Below are 16,106 nucleotides of genomic sequence, written 5' to 3'. Positions count from 1 at the left end.
AGTGTTGTTCTTACATCACATAGGCAGAGATGCATTGCGCCATTCCTCATACTGTTCCCAGTACCATTTATCAGCATTGACACTGGTATCACTACATGAATGCAGTTACACCTGAACAAATTTTCATCTTTTTAGGCAAGGCCTGAACCTATCCTGCCCAGGAAGGTCAAAAGAAGTTATGATAACTATCTGTAAAGCTTCAAAGATGGTGAAAACATCAAAGACAGATCAAAATTATTTAGAGTGGAACATAAGGTGTCAGATAATGGAAAAAGTAACAGGACTTTTAAAAGGGATAGGACTTAACACTTGAAGATCAACTTTGGAACTAGCCCTACAGGATGTGGTCTGGAAGGTTCTAACTGGTGATCTCTGTCTCTGAAGAATCTCTTGCTTCTGCGGTTCACTCTTTTTAAATAGGTGTAAAGCTTAGGGACCAAAAGGAATGTCCCTTAAAATGGTCTTTCCTAGGCTGATTAGACAGCTGTATTACATGTTGCCAGAACCCCTGTATTTTGAAAATCTTCAGCCTTGGAATTTGTCATGGAATCCCTTATATCCACAAGACAGTGCTCTGGTATCTAAGCTTTCATCTCAAATAAACTACTTCCCATTCATCTCTGTTGTGAAAAAACCTTCAAAATCTGAAGGGAATATCACCACAGCCGTTTGTCTGCTTGGGCCTGCAGAAAGCCTGAAACAAGAGGACAGAAGGATGTGAACTCTTTTCTTGGTTCTTCTCAAAGGATCTTATTTCTGTAACTGTAGGAAGACTCTTGGAATGGCAGGTTTGTTAATTGTCTCACTTCTGGTTATTTTAGCATAAACATCTAACTGATGTTCCTATTCTGCAGTCCTAAACTGACTTCCAAATTGCTTTCCTGGATGCTGGAGCCAGCTGTCCCCAACTGAGTTGCCAAATCCTGCAGCCTCTTCCCAGCTTTATACAGTTTCTACAATGTTGTTTTGTGTTGTTAGTATAAAATTCCACAGAATACTGGAGGCTAAAAAAATGGATATCCAGTATCCAAAACATTGCATTTTATGTAGAATGCCTTCGCATAGGGAACATTCTTCTCAGGATACCATCAATTTCTATACTCAATTCCACATGAAACTCTCTGTTTAAATGAATCTGAATCTGCAGCAAAGTTTTCTGTCTACCACACCCAAATGCTATAGAAGCCATGAGACCCTTCTATGAAATTTAGGTCAAGCTCATTTCTATCCACAGGGAGTGGGGAGGCTTTAGCCATGACTGATGTACCCACTGAGAAATGTAATAGAAATGACACGCAGGAGTATAGCAGTAGCTGCACTGGTGGGAATCAGGGGCCCCTGGTAGTAGGATACATCAAAGTGACTTTCTATAATTAGTTTTGATTGTCATCATTGTGACAATGTTTGAGAAGGAAGGGATTGGACAGGACCTAATTAGGACTGGAAATGCTTGTGGAATGGTGCAACTGTGAGCTCAGAAATCTTGTAGATATTCTGTAGAAGTAAAGAAGGACTTTGGGAAAAACTTGTTAAAACTTGAACCTGTCTAGGGGCTTGTCTACACACAGGCACTGTGTCACTTTAACAGTATCTTATTTAGTTAGTCTATAAAAGCGCATATCAACCCTGCCGTCTGACTAACTGCAGACTAACACAGCTACCTAAGTCACTTTACAAATATGCATACACCTATTCTGCTTAGCAGCGTGCTGTCTACTGATAGAACTTTTTCAGTGCAAGCCCTACGGGGGTCGCAGTTATACAGGTTACACTAATACAGCTTATTTCTGTATTAGAGTTTACATACAGATTCGCATTATAGTGTTCACACTAGGGTAGGGCAAGGCTGTTGGATATGAAATGTCTATACATGTAGGGCAAGATTAGGGCAAGAGAGAGTGGGCAGTGCTCAATCCTGTACCAGATGCATGGGGCATTCTCCAGCATAAAATGATTTCAGAATCTCTTATTTTTACTGGCTGTGGCCATAGAAAGCCAGGAGGAACTGGATAAGATGAGCCCTGGTCAGTACCCCAGCTTGTTGCCACTCTTCTCTCATATCCAGGAAGAGGGGGACATGGGGGGTGGGGCTTAGAGAACACTGAATTAGAAAGCAAGTACCAGGAGTAAAATGATAACGGGGCACAAAGCAGAGCCAGGAAAGGGGAGCCTACTCGGAAAATTAAAGAAGAGGAAATGATAAGAATGAAAGTGGGAACTTGGTGAGGGGAGGAAGAAACAGTTGATGTCTTAGAGCAGTGATCACCAACGAGTGGATCTCGATCCACTGGTACATTTCAGAGCCTCTTGCAGTAGATCTTGGAGCCTCTTGGAGTCAGTCCGAAGCTGGGGTGGAGGGCTGAGTGCTCATGTGCATGCACTCCACCCCAGCAGGTCAGTCCATGGGGGAGAGAAGGGGTGTGGGCTAGATTGAGGCCCCCACGGTGAGGGACAGTGTGGCAGAAGCAGGAGCAGGGGTAAGTTGAGTGGGACCCTGGCTGGGTAGGACTTACCCTCCCCCCAGCTCCTGCTCCCCCACCGCACCCTGAGGCTGTCCTGATCCAGGGAGAGAAGAGCCAACTACTGAAAAATTGGAAGCTAAAAACTACTCATCATATTCTTTCAAAGTCCACATTTTCTAGCTTTCTTGGACATACACATTTTTGTCTGAAGTAAATGCTGAGCTATAGCTACAAGCACATGACTCCAGGAGCTGGGACATTAAGAAAAACACCGAAAGCCATGATAAAATGGTGAGAGCTAGCTGGAAAGAGTGCCACAAGACTGAGGGTGGTACAATCTTCTCCTGATATTTTGTGTGCAACATGAGGTTGTATTCTATTCCTAACCCTTATGCAGGGTTCCACTTGGCATCAGCAGTAGGCCCTGTTGGATTAAAGATAGTGAGTGATACTTACTCATCAGCCTTGACCACAGTGCCCCATTGCAAAGGTAACCCGACCCTCTTTCACCATGTTTGATGTACCCAAGCTAAAATTAGCTGTCTACAGAAAGTAGGCCCCTTCCTTAAAAATGAGAAGTTAATGTACTGAACATCCAGATGTGCAGAATCCCCCTGTTTCTATTCCCTCAACCGGCAGATTGCACTGTGAAAACTGGTCTTAACTAACAGTAAGTGAAACAGCTTCCCTTGAACTGCTTCTTCAGGAATGCTTGATAGAATTCCAGTGCCAACAAGAGTCAATAGCCCACTCCTTTGATTAATGACCATTCTTTATCTTCATCTTCCCTGGCACCCACAATGCCCTTCTCATGTTCATACAAAACTGAGCTGATGAGATCACCTGGTCTGCACATTATTCAACCCATCTCAGTCTTTAGCTCCAACCTGTGTTGTACCTTTGTTACATCAAGGTTCATGCTTTTTGCCCTCACCTTCAAAATCTATTGAAGACTTTTCCCTACCCTCTATGCCTGCTGTTGCATCACCTTCCATCCACCTGTTCTGCCCAGCCTCATCTATTCAACGTAAACTTCTGTGTGTCCTTCTCCACATTGCCTTTTGTGTCTGGAATACCTTCCCTGAACCAGTCTGTAATATTATCCTCTTTTCACTCTACAAGACCATCAGGATTCACCTCTGCCACTTGCTTATAAGGAATAAGACTTGGCCAGGAACTGACTTTTCAGTGGTCCAAAACCAGAAACAAATAATTTGGGGTCAACTCCAAATGAAAAGGTAGTGGGCCAAGGGTAGCTCAAGAACAGCCAATCCAAGAGACTCTGCCACTGTGCAATAGACAAGCCTTCAGGCTTGATCCAGCATCCTGGATCAAGATGCTTGGCTGGGGTGCATGTGTGCATTTACACGGTCCAGTGGGTGGCAAATTGGCTTAGTGGTCGCACCCAGAGAATGGTAGTAGATGGGTCGGTATCGACCCGGAAGGATGTGGGTAGTGGGGTCCCGCATGGTTCGGTCCTTGGACCCGTACTCTTCAATGTCTTCATCAGTGACTTGGATGTAGGTGTGAAGTGTACTCTGTCCAAGTTTGCAGATGATACTATATTGTTGGGTGAAGTGCACACTCCAGAGGGTAGGGAATGATTGCAGGCAGACCTGGACAGGTTAGAAAAGTGGGCAATACATAATAGGATGCAGTACAACAAGGACAAGTGCAGAGTGCTGCACCTAGGGTGCAAAAGTTTCCAGCACACCTACTGGCTGGGAAGTGACCCTCTCAGCAGCACAGAAGCAGGAAGGCATCTCGGAGTCATAGTGGACTCCAAGATGAACAGGAGTCGTCAATGTGATGAAATCATCAGCAAAGCTAACTGCACTTCATCATGCATCAGGAGATGCATGACAAATAGATCCAAGGAGGTGATACTGCCCCTCTATGCGGCATTGGTCAGACTGCAGTTGGTGTACTGTGTCCAGTTTTGGGTGCCGTACCTCAAGAAGGATGTTGATAGACTCGAGATGGTCCAGAGGAGGGCCACTCATATGGTTAGGGGCTTACAGGACAAGACCTATGAGGAGAGACTGAGGGACCTGAACCCCTTCAGCCTCCACAAGAGAAGGCTGAGAGGTGATCTTGTGCCCTCCTATAAATTCATTAGGGGGACGCAGCAAGGAATCGGAAATGCTCTGTTCACCAGGGCGCCTCTTGGGGTAACAAGGAACAATGGCCACAAACTGACAGAAAGCAGATTTAGGCTAGATATCAGGAAAAAATTCCTCACAGTAAGGGTGGCCAAAATTTGGAATGGGCTTCCAAGGGGGGTGATGCTCTCCCCTACCTTGGGGGTCTTTAAGAGAAGGCTGGATAGGCATCTGGCTGTGGTCATCTGACACCAGCACGCTTTCGTGCCTAGGTAGGGGGTCGGACACATGATCTGTTGAGATCCCTTCTGACGTTAGCATCTATGAATTTATGAATCTATGAATCCTCTGTAGACAGTGGTGAAGCTTCCACTGACCCCAGTGGAACAGGATTCCTAATCTCCATGGCCCAGTTTCCCATCTGCTAAATTGGGATAAAAATACCCTGTTTCTCCTGCTTCTTGTCAGCTTTGACTATTTGGACCATGAGCTCTTATGGGCACAGACTGTCTCTTACCAGGTGTGTATGCAGTGCCTTGTACTCTGAGATATTTTAAATCTTTAAATATTTATGAACACTAATATTTCTCCTCTTTGTTGTGCAATAAAATGGGTAAGTCGTGTGTACAAAGCAGAGCAAAGCAGTTAGTAATAGGACAATGAATGCTGCTGATGCTCTGTGCATGAACAGAATTTTTAAAAAAGGGAAATGGAGAAAACAGGCTGAAGCCCAGGATGAACAACATATGTTGAATGCTTTCTGAGAAATGAAACCACATTGTCTACAAGACTGAATTCTAGTTTCAAGTTCCATTTTCTTTCATGCGCCTGTGAATTCTGATTCCTGAGTTTTGAATGGTCTCCTGGAGCAAAGAGTGGGTGCCTTTGTGGAATTTTGGTTTGTATATTTCAATATTTTGTATACAGTCAGAGATATTTGTGTTTTACTTTCCTTATGGTAAAAAAATACCCAAGTCATATATGAAAATCTGCTTTTTTGGGGCACATCCCTAGTATATGACAAAACTACCCATCACTGTGGTTGCTACCGATGCAAATGATATGAGACTACATATCAGAGCTACAGGCAGAATCAACTCTGGACCTCTGGCAGGACATGGGAAAAGAGTGTTACAGAAAACCCTCTTGTTCATGGATTTATGACTGCATTGTGACATGCCCCTGGGTGGGTCATTTGCAGTGAGGATGGAAACTTGGACTTCTGGTTCAACAAACACGAGCCTGTGCTGCACCAAATAAGAGAGACAGCTCTATTACCCAAGGCTGCAGCAATCTCACCAAGTTCTGTAGGTGGTCCAGCCACCACTAGAGAGAGACAGAGCATCACAGTGGGTGAGCATGAGTAACTACTGCCTCCAGGAGAGCCCACCCAGCATTCGGAAGTAGTTCATTCAGCCCCTGCAATCCACAAAATTAATTAAAAAATCATGAAGTTGGGTTTTTTTTAAGTTTTGGTGACTGATTACTTTCCAGCTTCTAAACCTGTAGGCATCACATTTCCAAGTTTCTCCCCTCTCAAGAGAGAAAAAATAACCTTACTATTAGAACATAAATGGAAGTTCTGACTCCAGACTCAATCACCTAACTGCAGAAGCTGGGGCTTTGGGAACAACTGCAGGTGCCATGAGAAACAGGATGAAGATGTGATAAATAATGACATTCTGCAGCCAGCTCTCTGCTGTGTTCTGTGTGCGCAAGCCACTGGACAGCCACTTCCTACTGTGGCTTGTGCAAGCGTCAGCTTCACAGCACTGAGTTTCTGCTTCCCCAAATGATTTCTTGTGGCATTCTGATTGTTTCCATCTCCTCAAGGTGCAGAGCAGTTTTATGCTATTGTCTCTGGGTAAGAGTTCACCCATGGTTTACGCTTGTTCAGACTGGAGAGTAGGGACAAGAATATGGGGCTTGAACCCTCCACCTCCTTTTGTTGCCTCCATGCTCCACTGCAGGCCAGCATCCCTTTGCACATACAAGGTATGTCTCCAGCATATTCCTCCAAGTTTGTATGGTCAAATGGAATGCTTAGAAAGAGAGACCTTCACTGGGTGGCCTGTGAGCAGGCCTTGGGAGACAGAGCAGTGTGTGTCACAGCCATGTCCCTTGCAAGAGATAGGTCATGAGTCACAGTCTAGAGTCAGGGCATCAAGAACAGATACCAAGTCATAGTCCTGCCTCAGGGATAGGTGACAGAGCAGAACGCTGCTGCTCCCCTGAAAGCCTCATACATAGCTGAGCTGCTTCCTGTATGTTGTGGACACATGTGAATCATGGATAGGAGAGCGAGGAGGAGTCATCCTCCTATAGGTGCAAATGGGTCATGATAGCATGGGATGAGGAGCTGGGGCTTCTACAAGGAGTGACAGGGGAGGAGTAGAGTTTTGGGCAATAGGCTCTTCGGCTAGTGTCTGAGGGATGTCATATGGCTAAGCAGGGAAGCAAGGGGTTAAACAGGGTGAGGGGTAGAGACTCTCCTCCCACAGACATTTTTCTCCTAACTTTCCCTATCATCCCCCAAAGCCCTCACACAGCATATGTGAGCTAGCCAGCAGCTGCAAGCTGGTTAACAACAGTGGCAACTGATCTGGGCATCCATAGCTTTTGTGCACCTGCACTGATATGAGAAGGGGCAGTGCCCTCCCCTCTACAGTATGTCTGAGGGCAGCTGCAAGCACAAACACTAGAGTGGGTATAGTGTAAGCCTTGGTTTCAGAGTGCCACACAGCAGTAAGGGTGAAAATATTAGATGTCATTCATTGCATTGAAAAAGGATGTGGATGTGTAAAAGGATGCATTACATTGTACAAGTTGTGACTGGTGGTGTAATTAAAAGCAAATGTCTTAATAACTCTGCCTCTGCCTTGGGTCTCAGCTAAGGATGGAGCTCAGAGCAGTGGGCAGGGGGGAAGGTCAAAGGAGGTCAGAAGATACCTACATGTTCCATAAAGGACGGACACAGGAACCCAGCTGAGAACATCAAGAGTGGAGCTGATCAGGGGCAGGTTTAGGAAAGCTAGGGAGTTGCTGAGGCAATAATTATCTCCTGTGTTTAACACTTCATAGTCCTGGTGCTGGAAACTTTAGCTGAAACACTATTTTTTTTTGCATTTAGTACTACACAAGAGGTATATGAAGTCACCTGGCCCCAGGGCAATATGAAGCAGGGGTCACAGCAGGGTCACAGCACAGGGTGGCACAGGTCACTCTCTTGCCCAAGGTGCTCCCCAATTACCCTTGCCCAGTTCCACGGCCTCCAATCCTTTTCCCCACACCCTATCCTCCAAGGTGGTCATGTGGCCAGGAATATTTTGTAGATAGGTGGGAGATCAAGGACTCTCTATTTTGGAACTCTCAGAGGAGAGTGGGATTAATGCATTGCAGCAAAATATTTGTCTGCATGTTTCCATTCCTTTGTAAATACAAGTTGCCTGAAAGTGGACTGCAAAATTGCCTCCTTTTTAGGTGATTTGAAATGACTGGTGAATTTCTTCAGTGAATGATTCTTCAGCCTGGGGCACCAGCACTCTTTTATTTGGGAGCTCTGACACTTTTGATAGCTCTGCTCATCAACATTCATTCTGGGTTCACAGTCAATGGACTCTCTCTGCAACCCTTTTCTTTCTATTTTTCCATGGACATCCTCAGTAGTGTCTTTGAGTTCACAAGAATGTGGGTGGAAAGCAAATATCACATGAAAGCTTGTGTGAATTTGTGCTGGCAGAAAGTTTTGTGTCAGAAATGTTTTCTGCCTCTTATTGATATATTTCATATTCCACACTTTGTCCAGTTAGAGAACAATAAGAACATCATGATTTAGGTCAGGAAGGGCCAACCTTTTGGCACGTGTCACAAGTTAGCCCTATGCCCTCCCTGAGTGCCACTCTGATACTCCTTCTCTGCTTGACCTGCTACTCTGCTTTCTGCTTCATGCCCTGTCTATTGCTGTGCTATTCCCTCCCTGATCTTGTCATTTGCCACACACGGCCGTGCTGCTTCTGGCATGTATACTGCAAGTTGACCACCCCGATTTAGGCAACCTGATGCACAATGTATGGCTCAGAGTGACCCATCAAAGGTATATTCAGAGATCCCAATTCTATTACAAGTTATACAAGTGCTTAATTTTATTTGAAGCCTGTGGGATTACTCACGTGTATAAAGTTAACCTCATGGATAAGTCTTCACAGAACTGGGCCAAAATAAGCATTTTGTGAGCAATCTGAAGGCTGAAATTTATGCAAGTAAGGAAGCAATTAATAGTAATCTAAGTTTGCAGCTAAGTTGCAGGCAGGAAAAAAGGCAAAATATGTCAAATAAAAGTCATGGCAAAGATCACTTATGAAGGTATAAAACAAAAATAACCATGGGAGCTTGAACTTGAAAACCCCTATAATTATTAAGGTTACAATTTTCAACTCTGTCTTGTTTTGTAAGATTCTTCTAGGTCCAAGTATCCAGGCATGTGTCAGGATAACCAACCTATCTGTTTTTAAGAAAGCAATATTTCATTTAGGTACCTTCCTATTAGTGTGGATAGAGTTTACCAGGAAACCTGCATGGTAGTAGATTTTCAAACTTTTCCAAACCTGTCCTGTTTGGTACCATTCCTCCAAGTTTAGGCATCAAAGCATATTTAAAAATAATCAATCTGGCTATTTTTAAGTTAGGAAGGTCTAAATCATGCATGTTCTTATCAACAGGAACAAAAAATATAGACTACTTGCATAGTGGTATACCTTCAAACATTTTCACATAACAAGGCATATGCCACACACTGGATGTAGCTACACATGCGCTTTACTGCAGAGTTGACTAATTAGCTCCACAGTAAAGAGTCACCATCTACACGTCTGGCACTATTAGGTAGCCTTAAATTAATGCCTTTGTAAGATAGTACTGCCTGACACAAGTACTATTGTATGGTAGAGTTTAGTGCACTGCAACATACATGCAGATGCTGACATGGGCTAGCTGGGGCACAAAGGTGCTACAGTGCAGGGGGTGCCTCCCAGCTAGCCCTGCACTGTAGCAATTTTATGCCCTAGCTAGACCCTCCGTTGCATGTTGAGCCAGGGTAGAGCAGCTCTGGGCTAGTAGGTTGACCCCCTGGGTCCCCTGCCAGCCAGGGCTGAACTGCCCTGGCTCAACACGCTGCAGTCCCAGGCCCACATGTAAATGCTACACCGAGGAGCAATAAACTCTGGAGAGAAATATGTTGGAGTTGAGTCAGGCTCATGTAGATGTGCCCACAGAGGACTGAGGTATTTAAAGCTTTGTCCAAAGCCTATTAAACCCAATACAAAGACATTTCCCCTAGAAGCCACATTTAATTGATTTCATGGGATTAGGGATCATTTCCTCAAGGCTAGGAACAGACATTCAAAAATTCTTAGCCTGAATTGCTTCTATCTTTGCAGGTTAGTCTAACCTGACTAGGCTGAGCTGGTTTGAAACTGGACAGACATTCTCTCTGGACTAAGGAAATTCAGGCACATGCCTCCAGTGGCTCAGTCTAGAAGCTGGGGGTGCTAGAGCAGCCCTCCCATCCCTTCTGCAGCAAGCTGAGCTGAGTGGGGTGTGGCCAGGCCTCGGCAGTACTCTCTCATTAGGGATGTCTGCCTGCTTTTCAATCTCCCTTCCTGCTTCCTCATATTGTCTGCAGCAAACAGATGAGTGAACAAGGTGGTGGTGGGGCGCTGATAACAGTTTTTATCACCCAATTAGCAAAACAATGGCTTCTCTCCATTACTTCAGACTTCTTAAACAGCTTACCGGCTGACCTGTTGATTAGCTCCAAAAGCCCTAAGCCAGCACTGTTTAGTCTGCCTGTCCCAGTTAAATTGGAGAGAAAGACACACACAGACACCTCGTAGCATTAGCTAGCATACCACATGCTGGCAATGGCCTGTGCTGTGGCAGATAGGAGGAAGGGATCTCTGCTTAAGTAGCGAGTGGTGAGGAGGGGAGAGAGGGGAGCATGGGGAAGCCATCAGACCCTGCTGTGCGTGCAAGTCTGTGCCGAGCTCCAGCCGGGGAGCAGAGGGGAGGGGCCAACCCTGCTATGGAGCAGAGAGCCCTGCTCAACCCAGAGAGCATGCCGGGATGCTGGGGGACTCTGATTTAACTCAAATTAGCACAGAGTCTGGGACAGACATTGCATAAACTGGGTTGAGCCAAATCAGTTAAGTCTGATACTACATTCAACCAGGTTTATCTAGAACCGGTTTCAGTCATTTTCAAACTGGTTTATATGTACTGAACTTCTGTTCTGTTACAGGTTTAAACCAGTTTCTGATCACTTAAGCTGGTTTATGTGTAATGTCTGTCCCTAGCCTAACGGTTTGTGGGGAGATCTCTAAAGGGCTGAACAGTTCTCAAGGAAATCCAGTATTTAAATTTCTGTCTGTTCTAATAAAAAGAATTCCATAAAGGATCAGCCATTTTTGTACCAGTTGAGAAATGTAAATGTCACAAAAAAAAGTTTTCCTGCAAAGAGTAAATAGCCTTTCTTTACCCTTATCACTCAAAAATAGATACGTAGTTTTCACTCAGAGGTCTGAAAAATATTGACCTTAAGATAAAGACCAGCTGTGTGAACATTCCACTCAGAAGGTGATTATTTTGGAAAGGGAAGAATATCTGAATTGGGGTAATGTTATAAAGACCATTTTGCATTTTTACCCAGGGCTAGGATGTTGCATGCCTGTTATATTTCTAGCATTCATGCACTGGAAGTAGAATGTTAGTTGGTAGCTACTGATGGCAAGAATAAGGATGCTCTTTTAATTTCTCTGTGATTTGAGAAGGCAGTCATATCACCTTTTCCACTATACTATATAATAGGCATTGGATAGGTGCTGAGTTTGCCTCCTTTTTACATATCTAAATATAAATCCCTCATGTCCAGTGACATGGTTGTAGGATTATTTATTGGGAATTACAGTAAATTTTAAGATAATATTTTTAAATTTATGTTTTTGTTACAGAGGTTCTTAGCTGAAATGATTTTAGAATGAGGCAACATATATGTAGATTATTTCTCTATTTATTTAACTGACCTTTCCATTTGAAATTCCACATAGCATTGGTCTCTATGTCTTCTGATTTTATGGGATTTATTCCTTTTCATAAATGTTTAATAGGAAGCCTGTAAATATGGGCTGGGTCTGGAAACTGTTAATGACATAGACATTGCTTGATCAAGAGGAATATTTTTAAAAAATGCATATTTTCCTCCCTAATTTGTAAATGTGAAATCTTAAGTAGAAGTGGTGCAACAGAATTATTTATCTTTAATAAATTAGAATTCAGTCATTATTTTTTATAATTTAAATCAATAAAGCAATTAGCAGCCAATCACTGTCAAATGCAATTTCTCTTGTACACACATTTCAGAAATCTAAAAATACCAATATTCCAATATTCCATTGTGATCTGAGACCTCGCCAATACAGGGCAATATATGGACTCCTTGCATCATGGGTAATAGGCAGATACACTTCTCTAGAGAGCACATCACACTAGATCCATCTATAATACTACATTCTAGATTAAAACAAACACAAAACTAAAAAGACAGAGTTTCAGAAGGAATGGTGGATGGGTAGGCTTGATACCCTGCGCTCTTAAGAGCATAGAAATACCCAGTTATGAGAGCTCTTTTCACCTTTACCTAATGCTTATATGGAATATTTCAAGTGTCAGGGACAGGCTGGACTTCTACAAGGAACTTTCTTCTTTTCTCTGATAAGGAAGCTTGCTGTATACCACCGTTACTCTCCCTCATCCTATACTATAGATCCTGGAACATAACTCAGTGGCATCAGCAAATATACAAGATCAAGTTATTTGCACAGATTCTGAGCATGCTGCACTATGTGTTTATTAGTGAGGAAGTGTAAGGTTATAATCCAGGTTGTGCATTATACTTGGAGGGTGCTGTTTATTTCTGAACTTGTAAAATAATTTCAACCCAGCCATAGCCTGCGGAACTGGGTAGGCCACCCGGGCCATGGCTTGACCAACTTTTAGCACATTCATTTAGCTAGCTATGCAGTTAAAAAAATAGCTATACAGTTTTAACCAAAATAACAATTGCACATTTGTGGGTTATATAAATTAATGTGCTAAAAGGTGGTCAGGCCATGGACTGGGTGGTCCACCCCATTTTGGAGCCTATGATCCAAGCTGGCCAGACTCAGACACAGACCACTTCAACTAGGTAAGTTAGAATTAGATTTTCTCCAGTGGATTAATTTTTTTCAAACTATTTTGACTAAAATATTTCTGACTGAAATAAATTACTTAAGAATTCACTTCCTGGAAGATACCATCTATAAGCCCCCATGTGGGTTAGGACAGATGCAAGGCATATCAGGCTAGAATCTATTGTGGTGTCTGTCTCACTTTGCTGAACCTAGATGGTAGCAAAAAAGAATAAATAGAGTAAAATTGGGATTCCTGCTGCAAGGCACTTAACAAGGCACTCTTAGTCATTTTCATTTCCTATGGGCTTCATTAAAAGTGGGTATGACAGTTCTTACTGTAGGAAAAATGCGGGTGAAATTGTTAGCTGTAGAGAAAAGTTATGAAAAATAATTAAAGTCAATTACATCAGTTTTCTTTTTCTGTTAGCATTTTAAAAAGACTATAACTGTCTCTTCAAAGTCTTTTGCCTAGTAATTACGAAGTAGTTCTGGTCCTCACTCTGCTGTCTACTGATATTGATATAAAAATGGAATGGGCACTTATGTTAAGGTTTCCACAGTGACCAGACTTTGCTACATCATGGGAAAGGTACATGCTGGAAGTTAAAATTTTTCAGTGGGGACTTGGATTTTCCCCTATGCCAGAACCTTCAAGCTATACATGGCTCTTGTCTGAAAACTCTCAGAAACAGCAGCAGAGCTGTAGCAAACATCACTATTCTGAAAAACTGAAGGCAAGCAAAACTCTTCTCATTCAGTGTTAGATGGGGCAAGCTGGAGTTTCCTTCCTGCTTGTGAACTGTGCAGAAATGCTGGATAACTAAGTGCTTTCAGAACCTTGTTTCAATTAGCTTGCCTTCAGAAAACAGGCTAAATTGAGGAGGTCATTGTGAAGAAATAATAGGCAGACCTAAAGGGTTTAACATTCAACACGATTTAAAGGACCATATGGAACAAGTTACTGACCAGAGTTAAACAAACAATTGTCTCTCACATCCAGTGTTATTGTTAGCAGTTAATTAGATTGTGTCTCTTTTTCAGCAGTGAGAATGTTTTGCTAAATAAGAGGATAACACCAAGGATCGCCAACATCTTGTGGTCTGTGGCTATGGGAAAGGTTTTACCTTTAATTTGTGCACGTTAGCATTCTCACCATACTAACAGCAAGTCCTGATGTTTATTACTGAATCTAGTGTGGAAAAACAAGATCTTTGCTTTAAGCCAAAAAATAACACAGAACACTCTTAAGGTCACTCTTGCCAAACCAAGACAAAAGCAGTAAGATTAGAGATGGCCTCTGGAGGATGAGTTTGGGCTGTTAGTTTGTTCTTTGCTCAGCTGTAAGTGTAAATGCGTGTCTATGAGTATTGCTGGAAAGCCAGGCTGCAACTGTCCTACTTGCAGTATTCAGAACTGAGGGCTGGATGCTAGGAGGACCTCAGAGCCCAGGACCCCCAAAGTATTGGGTGCCTACCTCCCACTGCTAAGGCTAAACAGGATTCAGAACAGGACTAAACTTTATCTACAGCCCATACAGAGTTAGGCAGCTACTTGCCATGGGGCATCTGGGCCCAGGCTCCTAAGTTTGTATTTAGGCACCTAAATAAAATGGTCTGAATGTCAAGGGGCACATCTAGACAAAACGGAGACTGTACAGTAGCCCAAAAAATACTAAGCAGTAGAGCATCACAGCATGGACAATGCTAATATGTTACTGGGCAGTATTATTAGGCTACTGTGAAGTAGCATCACCTAAAAGACATTAGCTGGTGCTACTGCACAGTAACTCTAGTTTCTGCTTTTTCATTTAGTACTTGCTAATACTAGTATTAACTAAATGCTGAGTAACAATTGTGCAGTAGCATCTTGTGTAGACATGCCCAGGCATTGGTAAGCTATCAGCTATCAATGGTCCATTGATCTTGACTGGAGCTGTGTATGATCAGCCCCCCTGAAAAACAAGGACCTTTGTATTAGGAGCCTTAGCATGTGTCTAAAAGACTCAGGCTCTCTGGTTCAAAAACTTTGACCCAAGTGTGGGGATAGGCAGGAGATTGCTAATTGCTTTGCTTCTCAGCACTGAGGTTTGTGCTTTCAGCTTTATACTCCTGCAAGCAAAAATTGATGACCCAGAGAAAGAAGAGACCAGAAGGTCAGAAGATTTACCTTGTTGGGCAGAGCATCATGTAGCACAGGGGTGGGCAAAATACAGCCCACGGGCTGGATACGGCCTGCCAGGCCATTCTATCCAATTCACGGGGCCCCGCAAAAATTTAGAAAATATGTATCTGCTGCTGGCTGCCTGTCAAAGATCACAACCACAGGCACATCCACACCCTCCTCCTCCCCGATGCCCCACATACCCACACAGCCACAGCCTCCCACAAACCTGTATCCCATCCTCCATATGTAAGAGTAAGACTTCATTATAAGCTATTATATACAATCACCTCTGTGCACACTACACAGACACGTGTAAACCAGGACAAAAATATTTTTTTGAAATCAAATGAATGAATGTTTTAGATATTAACTTTTTTAAATATAATTTGGTATTTTTGTTTCCGAGATGGCAAAACCCCTTGCTGAAAGGAGTACTTCTGGGGGCTCAGGAAGGAACTTCTGGTGGCAAAGGTCGGGGGTTAGAAGGCAGGACTTCCAGTCCCAAGATGGCGACCAGGGGGCTGAGGACCTGTCAAGGGGCAGAGTTACCCATGCGGCCCTCGACCACTTGCCAAAACTCAGTATGTGGCCCTCGGCCTAAAATAACTGCCTGCCCCTGATTTACCACAATCTGAGCTAGCACACCCATAGGCCTGGGCCCCAGGGAACAACACTGGAGCTGTGGGGAGAAATCACAATCCTCCCTTGCGAAGAGCCAGCTTCCTGTTTCACAACATTTCTGTTGTCTACCCAGCAGACACTGCTGCTTCTTTTGGTCCTGCTTGCTGCTTCTGTCCAGGTATTGCATACAGGGCTCAAATTACACTTTGACTGGGGGCGGGGGGTCAGAGGTGGTGGCAGTGGTGGCGGCAGACAGGAGCCACAGGGCAGCCTGAGCGTGGGCTCTGGGAGGCTGAAGCAAAACATGTGGCGAGCGGGGACAACGGTGATGTCGGCAGTGAAGCTGGGCTGAGCAGGGACTGCCCGCAGGCGGCTGCAGCAGTGGTGGCAGGGGTGGCAAGTAGCAAGCAGCGACTGCCCACAGATGCTGCTGGCAGCAGCAGCAGCAGTCAATCTCAGGGGGGGCATGACCAAGCTCAGTGGGTGCACGTGCACCTGTGTGCACTCCCTATGCATTGCCAATCGTCTAAGAC

General features: G+C 43.9%; 1 protein-coding gene across 1 annotated transcript in view; it reads right to left on the bottom strand.

The window, feature by feature from the left end:
- The window catches only part of SLC8A1 (solute carrier family 8 member A1), a 342,186-nt gene that overhangs the window by 314,288 nt on the left and 11,792 nt on the right, over positions 1-16,106 (bottom strand). The window lies entirely within an intron of this gene.

The sequence above is a fragment of the Crocodylus siamensis genome, chromosome 1, assembly GCF_052110815.1.
Source record: "Crocodylus siamensis isolate JL-2025a chromosome 1, ASM5211081v1, whole genome shotgun sequence".
Classification (NCBI taxonomy): Eukaryota; Metazoa; Chordata; order Crocodylia; family Crocodylidae; genus Crocodylus; species Crocodylus siamensis.
This window is presented reverse-complemented; position numbering and strand designations above follow the sequence as displayed.